General features: G+C 37.7%; 1 long non-coding RNA gene across 1 annotated transcript in view; it reads left to right on the plus strand.

Annotated features, from left to right (window-relative positions):
• The window catches only part of LOC134514613 (uncharacterized), a 34,911-nt gene that overhangs the window by 12,884 nt on the left and 5,014 nt on the right, over positions 1-17,013 (plus strand). The window contains exons 2-3 of the long non-coding RNA XR_010070754.1: positions 13,683-13,850; positions 15,927-16,060. This is a non-coding gene — a long non-coding RNA (uncharacterized LOC134514613). The remainder of the gene's footprint in view (positions 1-13,682; positions 13,851-15,926; positions 16,061-17,013) is intronic.

Genomic DNA, 17,013 nt, shown 5'->3' on the forward strand with positions numbered 1-17,013 from the left:
TTAGTACCAACAGTACGCTTGCAGCTCACCAGTTCTTCTTTACTCTAGGCTAGCTCCATTAGCAAATCAGCATAGGAAATCCAGAATGTAGTTTGAGAACTGTAAAACTTCACTAGTCTAGTTGATGCTGAGCTGGGCTACTTTCCTTGCAGGATCTTCCCTATTCTCTCTACAGGCTCATAGGACTTTCTTTTCTTTTTTTTTCTTTTTTTTTTTCCCCTTTATTTAATTTTATCTGTCTTTTCTTCCTTACAGAACATCTGATTTAACAAATTTCATTCAGACAGGATTTTTTTTTTTTTTTTAAAAGGAGGTTTTTCGGAACAAACTCCAAACCTAATACATGTACTTTGGTCATTTCTCTGGTATCATTTGTGTCAGTAGCTGTGTCACATCGTTCTGCAAAGCACTGGGATTTGCATGTGTCATGAGTGACAGAGTCTATTTCATATTCTCTTTGTTAATGTCAAGGTAAGAAGTAAACAGTCTCCTCCCAGACACCACTGACGTAGCTTTAGGACTACAGAGTACGTGCCACGGTACTCATTAAATTGTGCCCTGGTTTCCTCAAGTATCCTAGTGTAGGAGTTGTTACTGAGGCAACACAAGGACTACTGTGCAACTCCCGCAAAAACAAGTCACTGGGGTGTGTCAGGCGTCTACATACACAGTGACTCTGGATTGAAAATTGCCTTTTTACAAATTTTATTTTAAGTTAAGCAACTGAGAAAAGCAAATGGTGATGGGAATTGTAATGTAAAAAGAATGCTTAAAGGTTTTTTTTAAATATTTATTTGGATTTTATGTTACTTTACTCTGCCCTGGTTTGGGTAGGAGAGAATAGAAATGCTGCTCATCAGCTGACCTGTGCCTGCATGAAGCTGATGGGCGAGTGGCTTTACCAAATGGCAGTCTTCTCACCTGTCAAGTCTGGTACTGAAGGTTGAGCAGAATCATTCCCAGGTTGGACTGGGAAGAGTTATTTCTCTACTTTATATGCAGAAATTTCTCCATGGAGCACTAGTGTTTTGTCCGTGCTAGCTGCATGAAGGTGTGGAGCAGCCCAACGAAGGATACGACTATGTTGTTCTCAACAAGCACCGTTGTGATAGTTGAAGTGGTCTGCTGAAGTCACAGCTTTTACATTTAGCTAGAAATAGACAGGAAGCAGAAAACTTTTCAGTTAGCCCCAAATGAAAGAACAGTCCCTAGAGACAGGCAGCAGACACAGTTCTCTCGTATTAAGTCATAAGTTGCATATAGTTGTTTGTCTAACCTTTTTGGCTTTTTGTGTCTGTACAGCAGATGTTAATGCACCTGAAAATAGAAAGTCTGAAGCTTATGTATTCACCCTTGTTTCACATTTTAAAGCATGTGTGTATTTATATATGTATGTATAAAAATATATGTACAAATATGTATGATGGGCCCCTTTAACAGTAATCCCTGACCCATTCATTTGCATCGTGCACAGCTGACTACCATTTATCTGCTTTGTTCCCCAGAGTCAGTTTTGTATGTTAACATCCACGTTGCTTTCGCTGGTAGGATGGACGGAGACCGTAACTGGAATTACAAGGCACTGACGGGCTTCCTGCATACACCATCTCTTGGAAAAAGCCTATTTGCACCTATCTTTCCATGAAGCAGGGTATGTGTAGATACTGTTCTATGGTGGCCTCCATTTGAAAGTCCTCTTGAAAATCCTTCTGAAAGTATAAAAGGCAGGTGAGCCTTGCAAGTTGTTGCCTGACACAGGTATACATCCAGGTGTATTTTCTGCTCAAATTCTGATTTCTGGAGCATCTTTATTTATAGTGGCTAAATGTTCTGATAATGGCAACCTCAGACAGGTAATGTGAGATCTTCATGTAGTGGTGCTTGTTGGGTTAGCTAATTTCAAAATTACTTGTTTTAGCAAATTACTGTATGTTGCCTAACACTTGTTCCACAGGTGCCACAAACAGATCCCAGAAATGAAAGGTTCCTTTGAAATGCACCCAGGTTTTTGTTAGTAGGATTTGGAGGAGTTTTGGAGTAGCTTAATTTGCCATGGTGATGAAGTATGAGGGCATATATGAATTTAAGACCAGCTTGAAAGACCTGGGAGGAACCATATTTCAGTGAGTGCTTTGGCTGTGGTGTAAATACCAGTTAGGAAAGGGCTCCATCCCAGGCTGCTCTTCCACCTGCTGTCCGGTTTCCTCGCCAGCTTAGTCAGTCAACTCATTTCAGGCTTGTAGCCAGATGATAAGATGGCACATAGGCACTCTGAATGCAAAATCAAGATTAAAAAATGGAAGAAAAATAAAGTTTGAAGCACAGGAAGTGCTAGAAAGAGAAGTCACTCTAAAGACTCTGAATTACTTGATGGTCCTAAGCTTGATTAGGAAGGGTCCCAGGATACTAACGGATATGGCGGCATCCTTGTGTCTAAAAAGGTTAGGCAGAAACAAAATGTAATCTACTCAAAACACATGCAGAAAGGGAAAAAAAAATGGGCGCGAATGAGGGCTTCGTCTTAGGGGGGTGTCCAAGAAAAGCCTCTGTATCTACTGAATGATTTCTGCATGGGCTGCTTCATCCATTGACCTCCATGCGCAGCTTTTATTGTACCAGCATGTAGGTACAGGAGAAAGATTAGCTCTGAAAAACAAGTTTTGAAATAATTGCTTTAGAGCAATTTTGAAAGATTTTTTTTCTTCTATTCAGCCGTGAAATGGAAGTGTCCTGCTGATGGCTCCAGCATACTTTTTAATTGAATAATTAACATGGATAATAGGTATTGAGCAGCATTTTTGTTGGTAATCACTGGATTTACTAATCTCCCAGAAGGTGGGATGATTCACAATCTTTTAATGCCCCAAAATAGAAGATAATTAAAACCCTACACACGCAACTTGAAATAGAATTGAGTACAAATGCTGAAGAGGAAAAATTAGAAAATGAGCTTGAAGGAAAAACTGGGGAGAGGGGGAGGAAAATAATACTCTTAAGTACTAATAATAGTAAGGATACTTGTGAAGTTACGTTTGAAGCATTGGAAGTTTACCTTACCCTGCCACACTTTGCAAGTGACCAAGACTTCTTCTAGAAAAATCTTCTCTCTGTGCTAGTTTCTTAGCAGGACTGCGCTGCTTGCTGCATGGTAGGTGGGCTTGGCTGGACTGAGAGGAAAGTGCTCACAAAAGCCATGTGGCCGCTTTGTGGTGGGTCTCAGGAGAGATTCAGTGTGGTCACACATGTGTTCGTATGGAGTGTATTCTATACTGGTCAGCTGCTGAAAATTACATATGTAGTAACTGTCTGGTGAGGTCTGTCATGATGAGAGGAAACTGTAAGGGTTTTTGTGGGGAGGGTTAGCTCACAGAATCAATACTTCATTCCCGAAGAAAGTCTAATGAGCAAATACACATCCTGCGTGTACTGCATCATCCATCTATCAATCGTGACTAAGAGTTATAGGCTCCAGACACGCCAACATGCAAAGTTGCACAGCTTAGGTTAATCTTTGGTGTAATACCTTTTGTTGCAGTAATGCAGTAGATGTAGACCACTGCTTACATTCTGTGTATCACTTACTATGTATCACTTACAGTCACTTGACAACAGAGGGGCTACTACTTGCCACTGGAATTAGCTCTCACTGTAACGAAGAACTAACACAAAGCTAACCACTTTCTTTCCCAAGCGCAAGAGGTATTCTTTTAACATTAACTTTTCCTCCTCTGGAGGGGGTGGAAAAAGAAACTGCAGCTGACAGATGTTAGTCCTGTCATTTACGTGAGTAGATGCAGACAGTCATGCTGAGGTGACTGGGCATAGGATGGAACCCAAACAGAATAAGTGAGTTACTAATCTTATTTCCAGTGTCCATAAACCAAGGCTATTAATTAACCTGTATAATAAGTACATTTTTTACAGGGGTATAGTGGACACTTGAGACTTCGCTTCAAAGAACTAGTGATCAAGTTCACATTGGCACAAGCAGGGCAGGGCTAGATTTCTCTACACTGTGCTTCTCTGCCAAATTCTGTCCACTAAAATACATGAGTGTGCGTTTGAAACATTATTTGCAGGCTTTGAAAAAAGATGCTGTACAAAGGCAAACGTTATTTGGCAATTTGGAGCTGCCCTTTGGTTTGTGGCAAAAATCTGTCATGAGATTGGGAATCTCTAAAGTCTTGTCTGCTCCCGTAGAAATTTTACAGTCCAAAATACTGAGAAATGGGTCCAAGAGAGACGGAGTACAACAGTGCGCAGGGCATTCCCACCAGTGTAACCTTAACTTGCTCTAACTCTTCTTAGGCTGTGTTGCCTTCCAGGTAAAGACTGAAGAGAGACCAATTGTTACTCATCCAAGGAACGATGAGGGCCAGAGGACCTTATTGCCACTAAACAATTCCAGATTAGGTAATAAGACAATGGCTGTCATGAAATAATGCTGATACAATAAAAGGATACTTACATTATTATGCAATATAGCAAAGCAGCATGCATGGGAGATGTTTTGGATGTACGTCCGCATTGCTGTATCATGATAGCTTGGCAGCCTCTCTGAGTTTTCCCAGAATCAGCAGAAACATTGCAAGTCAGTAATTCCTTGCTGGAACTTTGAGGAAAAGTTAGACTGTGTCTTTCGGGATCGTCCTTGCCTCTAGCAAGTAGTACTGTTTTCTGTCTTCTATCAGTACTCTTCGGCAGACAAATCAACAACAAAATAAAGCAGAAGTAACTTAACAGAAAGAAAAATGGATTTGGAATGCTGCTTTCGATGAGAGGCCAGACTTTGCCCAGCTTTTGTGCATCAGGAGGTATAAGAGCTACCAGGAGCTTCGTGTACCCTTCACACAACAAGTAGGCAAGAAAAAGTGTATTAATTTCTCCTTTTACGTGTGTACACCTGGGGACGAATGTTGCCAGAAAGGGGATAGGCAAGAGGACTAAGATGACTCTATCCCCCATTTCAGTCTCTACAGGACACAGAAGGGAAAGGCTGCAGTGCCTTCTGATCAGAAGTGGCAAGCCTTAGGAGTCTCTTCTCAGTTTCACAGCAGCTGGTGTTTTTTTTCTAAATCTTGCTCTTCTTGAAAAATACGTTATAAGTTTAGTTTAATTGGGTGTTGGGTTTTTTATTGAGCAATTGTTTTAGAAAAGAGAACAAAGAAGTGAACTTTATGAACACAGAATGGAATTTAAACTAACCCACTATTTATTAATATTTTGAGATCTTTTGGATGTCTGGCTAACTGCTTTAGTTTCTAGGTCTATATCATGGTAGCTTTCATACACCTCCCCATCCCAGCTATCTCTGGGAGTGAGTGTCTTCATAAAAGCAGTACTTTTCCACCAAAACTCTATGGAGTAGTATAGTATTTTACCACTGCAATGCTATGTTTTTTTGGATTGGGATTGTTTTGTTGGGTTTTTTTTGAGCAGTTAGCATCATGTTTATTAAATACTTAACAAAGGCCTGATTCTGCAAACTCTTAATCCCAGAAGAACACACTGGGAATTCTTAGGCAGTGATTATTCATGTAACTAAAAGTTGTTCACAAAAATACATTTTGAAAGGGATAAAATTATATACTGTATATATTGTAAGTTACTTGATATATAGGGATTTCTGAATTAAAACTAGGCTTTGTTAATAGAATACAGATAGTATCACTGACTGAGCCTTTGTACAATCTGTCTTTTGTAGATTTTTTCCCCTCTTGACTTATCCTTTCCAAAGTCATAATCCTGTAATTTTGAACCTGAATTTTAAATTTCAGGTTTGTGTAAACTAAGCGGTAGAGCCATATCACTAGATCTGAATTCACTTTGCGTTGCTCTGTGCTCCAAAAATTCATTCATTTAGTGCTTTGAAGTACAAGTGTGATCAGTGAACACATTGTAAATGTTAATAAAACTGTATTGCATGAACATTAAGATGAATTATGAAACAAAAATGTGCAATTCAATACATTCAGTTTTAAAATAGAGAACGGATGGTGCCTGTATCGTTTCACATAATCAAAGTAATAGTTGTTGGTTAATAGTTGTAGGTTGCATTCCATATATACAAAACTGTGGAAATAATTATGTTCTCTGTGATTTCAAAGATATTCTTAATATGCTTAAGAGTATCGTTTGTCCACATGCTGATAGAATTATTGGAAATTCAAATCTGTGCTGGTGCACCAGAGTTCACTTTTTGTTGTAGTTGCAAGACATTTTTTATGGATGACAATCTTAGCGCTTTTTACCTAGGTATTACTATCTTGAGCAGCTTGGGATTTAAGAAAATATTTTGGTTTAGTGTACATTTAATCTGTTTTCATTTTCATAAACCTGCATGTCGCTTGCACGGCATGTTATAGGATTGATCGAATGATATTGAATTATGATCTGCTATCTGAGCTGGCTTCATTACTCCACTGCCTTACTATTTTGGCATGCAAAATTTTTGAATTAAGTTTGCATTAAAAGGTAATGCTATCCTCTCATTTGCATATGCCAGACATGGTGCTTAGTTGCTTGAGAGAGAAAATTCTCTGTATGCATCCCAAGTACGAGCATGCTCCAGGCTGCAAGAAAGGCAAAGTCGTGCCTTGAATTGTCTCATCTTCCAGCTCTGTTGGCAGAGTGAAAGAAGTAAGGTGGTGGGAAGCTTCCTCTTCTCTTATCCTGTGACTGGAGGAAAATATAGGTTAGCCTTTAAACTTCAGTGGGAAGTAGGATACTGAGCAGGATTTCCCTGTGCTTTAAGCTGTCCCTGACTTGAAAGAGAAGGGGGGAAACCCCCATCCCTGTTACTGTTGGTAGAAGCTTCATACTAGTGCTGCTTTTCTACTTTGACTTTATTTCTGGTGAATTATTATTTTTGGCAATATGCATTAGTTTGTGCTGCTAGCAAATGTTGGTAAAAATAACTAGCATATAAAAATGAGAAGTAGCTTATTTGTGTCAGGTGTAACTTAAATTGCCTGGTTTATTCAAAGAAAAGTCAGAGTATAAGTGGTGATATGCCATTAGAGACTTTCTTGCCATTAACTTTATATACCTCCTTCCACTTCTAAATATTAAAATTCAAGCTAATAAAATCAGTATTAAATGTTTTATATTGGTCAGTTTCCCTGGCTTATTTTGTATTTTTATAAAAGTTATATATAAAGAAAAATCTATTTTAAAAGCTTTTTGAGAACTCTTTGTCTTCCATCTGGCACGAAGAGCATTTCTAGAGGGGAGGGGAAAGAAACAGAGTACAGTCTGAGGTAAATTTGATAGTAGAAGATGGGATAAAACAAGAGGCACTTAGACTAATTTAATTAATGCCATGGTGAATTTAAGAATATGCTGTCCTCTACAAGCATAAACATAGATCAGTAGCTGAATTAAGGAAGCAGTATTAGACTGCACCTGTTGGGTTTCAAACTGAATTCAGACCTTGTTTCAGTATTGCAGTTGGGACTGGCAGTTGCTGAAGGGATTAAATTATTTAAAGCCTTCAGCTGGCTAGTGTAGGCTAGCAGTAGCTTATAAAACACTTAATCTATTTTTTTAATCTCTTCATATGTTTGCTTTACTTAGACAGTAAAACTATACATGACACACACCTGCCACATTCTGAAGCTTCTTTGTCAGAGATTTTAAATTTATCAATTAGAGCAGCCTTTAAACTGTAACCATTTGGGTTTCTTTGACAATACACTTCTTGTTAGCCTGTACGTTTTCTTTGGTGAACTCAAAACCCAACATGAAGTACGCAGACATAAAGTTCTTTTTCCACAGTTTCTTTTAAAAAAGAGGTTCCCTTCTAAAGGCAAATGTTGCTGTCCAAATAATGAATGTTTACTGTCACCGCTTGGTTTGTGATTTAAAAAAGAAACTAATTCCAAACTGTTTGGAGCTCTGGAACTATTTTTGCAGTGCATTAGCCAACTGCTTACACAGTAGTGCAGTAAACCAGTTCAAAAATAGGTAATACTGTTTAGCTTGTTACGTGATATGTCACTTGTTTCTCGAAAGCTAAGAGTAAGTAATGAGTAGTTACAATATGGATTGGACAGAAAAGCAATCTGGATAGCTGCGCAACACAGGATTAATTAGGTAAATCCTCTTAGGTTTGATTAGCCATTGCTTAGATCCACAGTTTATTTTGTCATTGGTTGCTCTTATTAATGTCTTCTTTCTGTCAAAGTTTATTACTCTGTTTTCAGTTTTGCATCATACCTTTTCTGTGTCAAAGTGAAGTGCCACTGAATTAACTTACAACTTTACAAATAATAAGCAGAGTAACACCTGGAGTCAATTCAAATCAATGTTGGCGTTCTCTTAAGAGTCTTTTTAATAATAAGCGTTTTATATGGATAATTCCTGTTTTGTTCAGCACATAATGTATTACATCTTTTTAATTTGTCCTTCAATGTTAAGTTACAGGACAAGTAGGCATATATATCTGCTAACAAGGATGAGTAAATGCTTATTCATGCAGATGAGATAGTTCCTGCAGTATGCTTCATAAAGAGCGTATGTTATTGGTATTTCTGGCCAGCCTTTCATTTTCTACTTCTTTTTCATTACATGGTGAAACTGTGATTTTATTTCTGCAAAATGAGTTTTTTGTAGTACCATGAGTAGAAAATAACCCAGGCGATTGCTCTACTCTAGATTTTTTTTGATAATGTATAGTGTAAACTTGGAAAATTTAAAGTACATATGTTCAAGCCATAGACTTGAAAAATTTAAAGTACATATGTTCAAGTTGTTTCACTAATTAGTGTTCCTTATTTCACACTCTATCTTAAACTTTTTTTTTTTTAGCTAGGGAATATGCCATTTTTCAGGAATAAGAAAAAAAAAGACAGGACAAATAAAAATTCTTACTAGAAATAAAAATTTTTACCCCCCAAAAACGACACAGAAACTAACAAACAGACACTTCAGGACTATAACAAGATGGCTCAACCAACTAGGGGGGAAAATATGCAAAAAGGCATGGGAGGAATTGGGCATTTCAGTGGGTGGTAATCAGAGTTTCAACAGCGCTGGGATTTCATACTGTTATACAATGCTTTGTGCATGTCAGGGCAAGGCTTCAGGTTGGATATGATACATGTAGCACAAAATCTGGAAGAAGAGCGTCTATGTTTTCACCACTCCTGCAGTGCAATTTGTTAGTTAGAATTTATTGCAAATATTTGTTCAATATTCATCTAAGTATTGTTTCTTCTATAAGAAAGTATTACATCTGAAATTCTGTTTCACCTTGAATGACCTAGGAAACTTAGCATCTTCATCTATGATTCATCTAATATGATCTATAAAAGCGAATTGGGTTAGCCGCTGTTATGTCCCCAGACCAAACCAAAATAAAACGTAATTATAATAGAAATTTAACTCTGAGAATACAATGCCCTTTAGTAGAAAATCAATTGAATATCATAGTTGTTTCTAAAACCTGCAGGAAAAGACAAACCAGAATGCTAGTTGAAAGAGAAAAGTGGGGAATGCAGATGATTAAATGGTACCTTTACAGCCTTCCCATTCCTAAAGCTAAAGCAGGAGCCGGGTTGGTGTCTGTGAAAGATGAGAATGATTCCAGTCGGCTTCTCTCTGACAGTCCCCTCGGGGACCATTCCAGCAGCTCCGTGGACTTGGAGTACAGCGTGTGCCCTGGCACACCTCTGTGCCGGAGGCTGTGATGGCGGTGGCTCAAAACTGCGCTGTAGAAGCCTCACTTCCCAGAGTCAATCAGAATTACGGCACGCTGGGAGAAAGGGAAGGGTCTTAACCTTTCAGTGTGTGGGAGGGAGAGCTCTGGAAGTGGAAAAATAATCATGCAGCCCAGGAGAAGTGTGTTCTTAATACAGGATAAAAAATGATTAAATGTGATTAAGTTTAACAATCTTAAATTTCTACAGTGTTGGCTGAGCTAACTGTAAAGTTTAATATTGTCTCATTCAAAGAAAATCAAAACTTTGCTGATACTACAGCTAATTTTGTGCTTCCTGACAGACCACTACAGAGCACTATGGAAAATTCACTTTCCCTTAACTGGAAAGTGAATTTACTATAAAGCTTTGTGGTAGAAAAAAAAATGGCACGATTTTTCCATTGCTTCTCTTTGATTCCTCGGCTGGTTTTCAGTCCTGCTGTGTTGCTGGACCATCAGGGACATAAAGCAACACCACAGCTACTGAGGATACATCCCTGGGTGGTTGAGCTCTGCATTGAAACGGCATCGGTGAGAGGAAACGCTGCAGGTGACTGCAAAATCTGTCACCGTATGCCTCTCACTCCACGACCAAAGGGGACTGTTTGAAAAACATTGAAAAGTCTTTGGCAAAGTGGTACAATTACTACCCACCAGCTTGCTGCTAGGAAGAGAAAGATGAGCTTAAGCCTCCGGATCATGAGTATTTCCCTTTCTCTTTGTCTTCTAGATGATGGTGGGATGCAACTCCCCACATCCACTGTCGTTGGTGGGTGTCATTCCCAGCCTGATAAGAAGCATTTCAGATAATTGAGCAAATTGAGGAATACATGATTGGCAGCAACCACTGTTTTCCCAAGCCATTGCTTGGTCAGAGAGGGGGATTGAGGCATTGTCAGTCAGCACTCCCTGCTGTGGGATGGGAGGTACCAGTGAGACAAACTCATTTCAAGAACTTCAGTAATAGGGGAGTGACTATCAATGGAAGGTAGTCCTTTTTTTTACTCCTTTTTTTAAAAAAAAACAACCCACAACGACACCAAAACCATAAACCAAAACACACAATTTGCAATATTTGCACATACCCAGTGCCAGGGATGGGATTATATTTGTAAAGTTCTCTTACAGAATAAAATATTAGGAGAGCTTTTATTTTGATTAGCACATAGCTTAAGTTCAAGTTTGCAACATTTACTATTCTTTTCTGTGAAATACCAATTAAACCTGGTTTTCTACTAAGAAAGACTGATTCAACTAAATGGGAACGATTCATGAAAGTGTGGTCATTTTGTAGATATTTGTAATAAATAATGTCAACATGTTGGAATGTAATCAAACCATTGCATTTAAATAATGATTTTTTTTCCAGTATACTTCAGCTCAATCAGTTCTGAGGGCCGGCTTGATGTGTCTTAGGTAGAACAATCTTTCTACAGATGTCTAAAGCAAACCTTTTAGGGGATGTGCTAACTACCTCTTTTCTAGGTACCCGGTAGCACCAACTAAGCAAGATCAATATACAGAGAAGGACTACAGAGAGACAAAAAAAATTATTTTAAGGTGCCTGGGAAAAAAAGCAAGTGGAATTCTCATTGTGATTTGTGGAAATAAGGGGTTGTGAGTTTTCCGTGGACTGAAATTAATTACTTTTAAGCAGCATTAGATACATTCCCTGTCACAGTTTACTTTTAATGGTAAAATATATGCTCTCTAGCTCAGAAAAAAAATTCTCTAAGCTAATATTGATTTAGGATTAGAGTGAAAAATAGATTTCACTTTCTCATGTTAAACTAATTCCAAATTAAGATTTAAATTAAGAGGTTAGAAAGAGATCTCAAAAATAAATCACTTTAGAAGCCTCACAACTTCATTATTGTTTGTCTAATAAATGTCAAGCCTTAAAAATTATACTCTAAAAGAAACTAAATGAAAAGAGTTATTCAGAAAGGAGCTTTGCCAAAGATGTTTTAATGAATAAGTTTGATTCCACAGTTGCTTAGTGAGAGTAATAAGGTACAAAAGGCAATATAAAATCATTGTAAATAATGTAAACGCAATTGATGCTAGAAATGAGAGAACAGCGTCTGCTAGACCAGAAGGCATTTCTGAGGCTGCTGTTGAAAGATACGCTTACTGAAATGAAAGGGGAAAAGGATAAATGACCAGGTTGCTGCAATCAAGATACTCCATCCCCGATCAGAAATACGGCTAGGAGCTGATTTTTTTTCTTAGGTATTTAAAGCAAATCAGTTAAGAGACATGAGTAACCAGTTCATTTTTAAGCACCCCTTAGTGCAAAGGCTACAGACGGTGATTAGAGTGCCTTATACTAAGAAGTACACTGTTAAAGAACTAGATAACTAGGCAATTCCGTATTGTATTTTTAATTAAAGATAATATTTTGAGCTTGGAATTGAAACGTGAGAAAGTTAAACAAGTAATTATTGAATTAAACTAGTGCTTTTCAGTATCATCTGCTGAGTGGAACGCTATTCTGGCTTAAAAGCCTCACATAAACAGCTAAAGCAATCTTTCACACGTGTAATAGATACAACTATTTAATAAAAAATGAATGAAGAGCTACTCATACCCTGCTGTGAAACAGTTATTAGTTTCTAGAGTAATACATGAATTTGCATCTGCTAAAGAAGTGCATTTAAATGGTAAAGAATGTTTGATGACTGATAGTTAAATTTCATGCATTAAAACAAAAATATTTATACTGCTTTTAAATTCACAAGTAAATAGCTGTCATCACGCCAGGCTATAAAAAGCTGATTTCCATGTCTTTCTGGCATGTAATGTTGAATGGAACCACGCTAACAATCCAGTTCATGTTTCGTTTTGTTTTGTTTATTTTTTTTACTTTTCTCAGTAAATTTTGATCTCCCAAGTACTGGCTTTTGAGGGTATGTTGACACACGTGTAATCAGTGCTTGAAGAAACGGTAAAATACCCGAGTAAAATCTTGATCCCACCCATGTCAGTGAAGTACTATTTGAAGATTTCAGAGAGATTGGTACTATATTTCTTGGGCTTTACGTGGTATACACATTTTTCTCTTTCAGGAGAGGGAAAATGTTGGCAGCCCTACAATAACGAGTAACACTGGCACTGGCAAACTTTCTTCCTTCAGGAAATAAGGACTCCTGAGGCAGGCGGGCAGCTGGTGCGCTGAGATGACTCTGCCTATAGTGCTGGCCAACATTGTCTCCTTTTCCCTTGTATACCCCCTTTCCTTTTCGAATCCATCTATTGTCTCTTGTCTGATACTTAGAGAGCAAGCTCTGTAAGATTTAATTCAGAAGCCATCGTTTTGGTTTATATTCTAGGTTACTTCTGACCATGAAATTCTGGCCCATCATTTGGGCTGCTCTGCTAATATTATTGTTCTATGTCTATTAAAATTAATATGAGTGTTTTGTGTATTTCCTGATAATTAGTAATTTAATTCAAGCATCATGTGATTTTGATTGAGTTTTATGTAGTAGTTATAACACAGAAAGCACCAGGAGCTATTTGAATGAAAATGGAACTTTTACTATTATTCCAGCGTTGATCTTAATAGCTGTATACGTAAGAAACTTGATAAATAAAATATTCAGTGTGCAAATTTTCTTCAGTAATCAATAAGCATCCGGAGCCATATTCATCCTAGAAATAATTTTACTGACCATAATGGATTTACACCAGGAATTCATTTAGCCAGCGTTGTGCATAACTGTCCATTAGCTTCCTTTCTACAGTCAGATATTAGAAAGTTTATGCCTAACCCCGATTCAGACCCTGATGCTGCTGATCCCCTGGCCTGTTCCTGAATATATGATGATTAATGGCTAGTAGTGCTGGTGGTGGTAATAATCATACTGTGTGAGTAACAACCACCTAGAAGCAGAATACTGGGTATAAAAGGAAAGTCTGTGAAGTGTCAGGAGGAGAGCAACACTAATACCAGGTCTGCTTTTTTGCATGTTGACTGCAGTGTAGGATGTGGTACCCTGTGTGCGATGCCCACCACTGTTGCCATGGAGACTGTGCTGAACACAGACCTTCCGTCCACCTGGGACCTCTGTCCTCTGGGAAACCCGCAGGATTTCTCTCCGAATAATGACTCCTCTTCCGCGATCTGGGACGCCGCTTCCTAAGACCCGTGCGTTTCATTCAAAACCTGTCCTTGCCCTTGTTTGTCATCCCTGCTTAAGTATAAATGATAAACAAGTGAATAAAACCAGATATAAAATGGGCTATACACATCTACACTAAGTACTTATGTCTCAAAAATAAACACCTTAAAACATGTTGAGTGAATTAAACGGTGTTGCTTTTACTATATAGAAAGGTTGGTTGAAAAGTCCATACCTGTTGATTAAGTAGTGCTTTTTTTCTGCTTTTTTTATGCCTTAATTTTGAGGTATTTCAGTCTGTGCCCTAACACTTGCCCTTTTAGCTATGACCTTGCGCTGCTTTTAGGTATTTTTGTGAAACATGAGTGATAGGTGATAGCTGACCTCACAGGATGCACTTTTAACACGTTTTGAGGTATTATCCAGAATAAGAACTATAGATTACAGTGTTTAATATTTATGAAATTGAACAACAAATTCAATTGAGTAACAAAGCATATTTTTAATTAAAAGATCTGGCTACTCAGATTTTTATTTTTTATTTTTAAATACAAAGGTGCCTTTTGTCACTGAAGTAGGAAAAGGATAAATTAATTTACACCTATTAAATTGTATTTGTCTGGAATAGCTGTACACCTTTTCCTTTTGAAAATATGGCACAAGATGTATGAATGGAAGTACTTTAATCCCTGGCAGATGTACTATTCGTGTAACACATGCCAGTTCATTGTTTTATTCTGAGATGTATTTTGTATTTAAAAAAGAAATAAAAGTCTGAAAATGGTCTTGAGGTTCAGTGCACACACCAGAACTGTAGAAATTGTGTCTTCTAAGTCACAAGTACAGTGTTGACAAAAATAACATATTTGTAGAAGGATCGCCAATTTTTGGTTTTCTAGAGACCTTCAGTCTGTTTTGAATAGCATCTGAGACGGATGCAGTGGGCCTTTTCTTGTGCCTGTGTCCTGATGGCGGTTCTTCCATTACTTGTCATCGCCTCCAAGAGAAGCTCCAGCAAGATAATTTTATTGTTGCAAAACTCTGAAGATAACATTCAAACTTTTGCATGCACACGTTCAGTAAAATCTCATCATGATCTAGCAAGGCTCAGTCTTCCTGGTGTAGCAATAGTGTTTCATGCTTTGCAGTCTCTGTTCCTTCATTTTCTCACCTGTTTTATCACTGTTCATTTTACTGTTGAGCATAACATGACGTCTCTGGCCGTGTTTTTATTTATGGATACAGATTTGCCATTTTCCTTTCCACTTCTGCTTTGTCATCTTCTTTTAAACTTCAGATCATGTATGTGTAGGGTTGTACTCTCTGTTCCAATAACAGAGAGTGGTAATTATATCAAAAGATGATAAAGCCAGAAAAACAAACCGATTTCCTGTCTGCCTTCACCCCAAATCTAATTAACATGTTATACGGGTAGACATGTCATCTTCAAAAACTGATGTTGTGGTGATATTTTAGTGTATTTTACATGTTTGTTGTTTAATCAAAAGTCTCTGTAATCTTAAGTCAGCGTGAGCTAAGTCTTGCTAATAACACTATGTTAAGAAAATCGGGAAATGAAAACATTTATAAACCTTTTCCTATGGTTAAAATGCTGATAAAATGTTACAGGCCAAAGCAACTGCACACGCAGTTAGCCGAGTAGAAATGTTACCTTATCTTCCCCTCCATTGTTTGGAGAGAGATTGCTCAGAGGTTACAGTATTTTGTGGACCATAGTGACGGGCTGCTGCTATTGTTCTTGTGATGTGATACTTTCTGCCAAGTGTCTCATTACTTGGAGTGGACATGGTGTATTTCACTGGGTCAAAACAATTCATTAAACTACTGCTGAGCATCACGCTTGCCTTTGGAACAGATTTGGGCTTTTACTGGTTTGGAACAGAAAAATAAGAAAAAAGAAGCACAAGTTAGTTTTGGAACATTTGGAAAAATTCATTACAATATTTGTATCTCAGAATAAACACATTTATATGGGAATATGTTCTTTGCTAAAGAAGGAAATGTTTTTTTTCCTTATAATGGTTTGATCTGGTTTCATAACTCATGTAATTAAAACGTGCCTTTTCTGTTGTTCATTCTAGGAGGAGAGTCTCTAATGTGGTAATTTAAATCTTTAGAAGATATTTTTAACTGGTATTTCATTAATGATGTCTCACGGGGGGAAAATAAGGAAGACATTAAGATATCTGCTTTTAAAAAGTAGGGAAACATATGGGTAAGTTCCTGATGTATTGAACTATTAAGGGAGGGTGTAGGTGAACATTTGCAAGCCATGTGCAAATTGACTCGGGTAAAACTGCTTCTCAGGAAGGATTTGTGCCACAGATGGATTAGTAACAGGACCTTACACCAGTGCAACAAAAGGGGTTTTTTTTTGTTTGGTTTGGGTTTTATTTTTGGTGTGGTTGGACTCTGGCTGCTGATAGCAAAGCCCTGGCTCAGTCCCCAAGTGCTTTCACAGGGAGGTTGGAGGGACCCAGGTAACAAGGTCTTCTTCCATTTAAATCTAAAACAGGCTTGGATGTGATTCAGTGCCTGCCAGAGTCTAACTAGGCTTCGCTCCTGTCTGCTCTGGTTTGTGGGGGAGAGTGATATATTCTCCATTAAGATAAAACTTCTTATCTTTGCCATGATAATACATCAGCCTAAACTAGGAGTCAGTTAATCAGACTATTTACTTTAAAAGGCTTCGGAATATGTCCCAAAAGCACAACCCCGGAAACCTTTATTCTAGTAAATAGTTTTCCTGCAGTCAGTCAACCTGCTAATAAGCAACTACTCACTTGAGTAATGCAGGATTATGTTTTAATTCTGTAATTTGACTGCCCGCTTATGTTTAATGACGTTTATTTGTAGGAATGATGCATTTTGGAAAGTGAGGTCAGCTGGAACATTTGTGGTGTTCATCTGTCTGCAACCCTTGATCTTGCAATGTATCAGTCACTAAAAAAAGAAATGATTACTCAACTGTAAAAATTAAATGGTTGGTAATATTAGTGGATGGTACCCTATGAATATTCTCAAGTGTGGGGTACAAAAATGATGCTCATTTCAAAACAACAGTAAAAAGTACAATATTTTCTATTAAAGATTTTACAAATTAGCACTATATTATTGGAATTTTAGTTTGAAATAAGTTTTTTATTTTAAAAAGTCATTTTTTTCCTC

Source organism: Chroicocephalus ridibundus, chromosome 4 (assembly GCF_963924245.1).
Source record: "Chroicocephalus ridibundus chromosome 4, bChrRid1.1, whole genome shotgun sequence".
NCBI classification, from domain to species: Eukaryota; Metazoa; Chordata; class Aves; order Charadriiformes; family Laridae; genus Chroicocephalus; species Chroicocephalus ridibundus.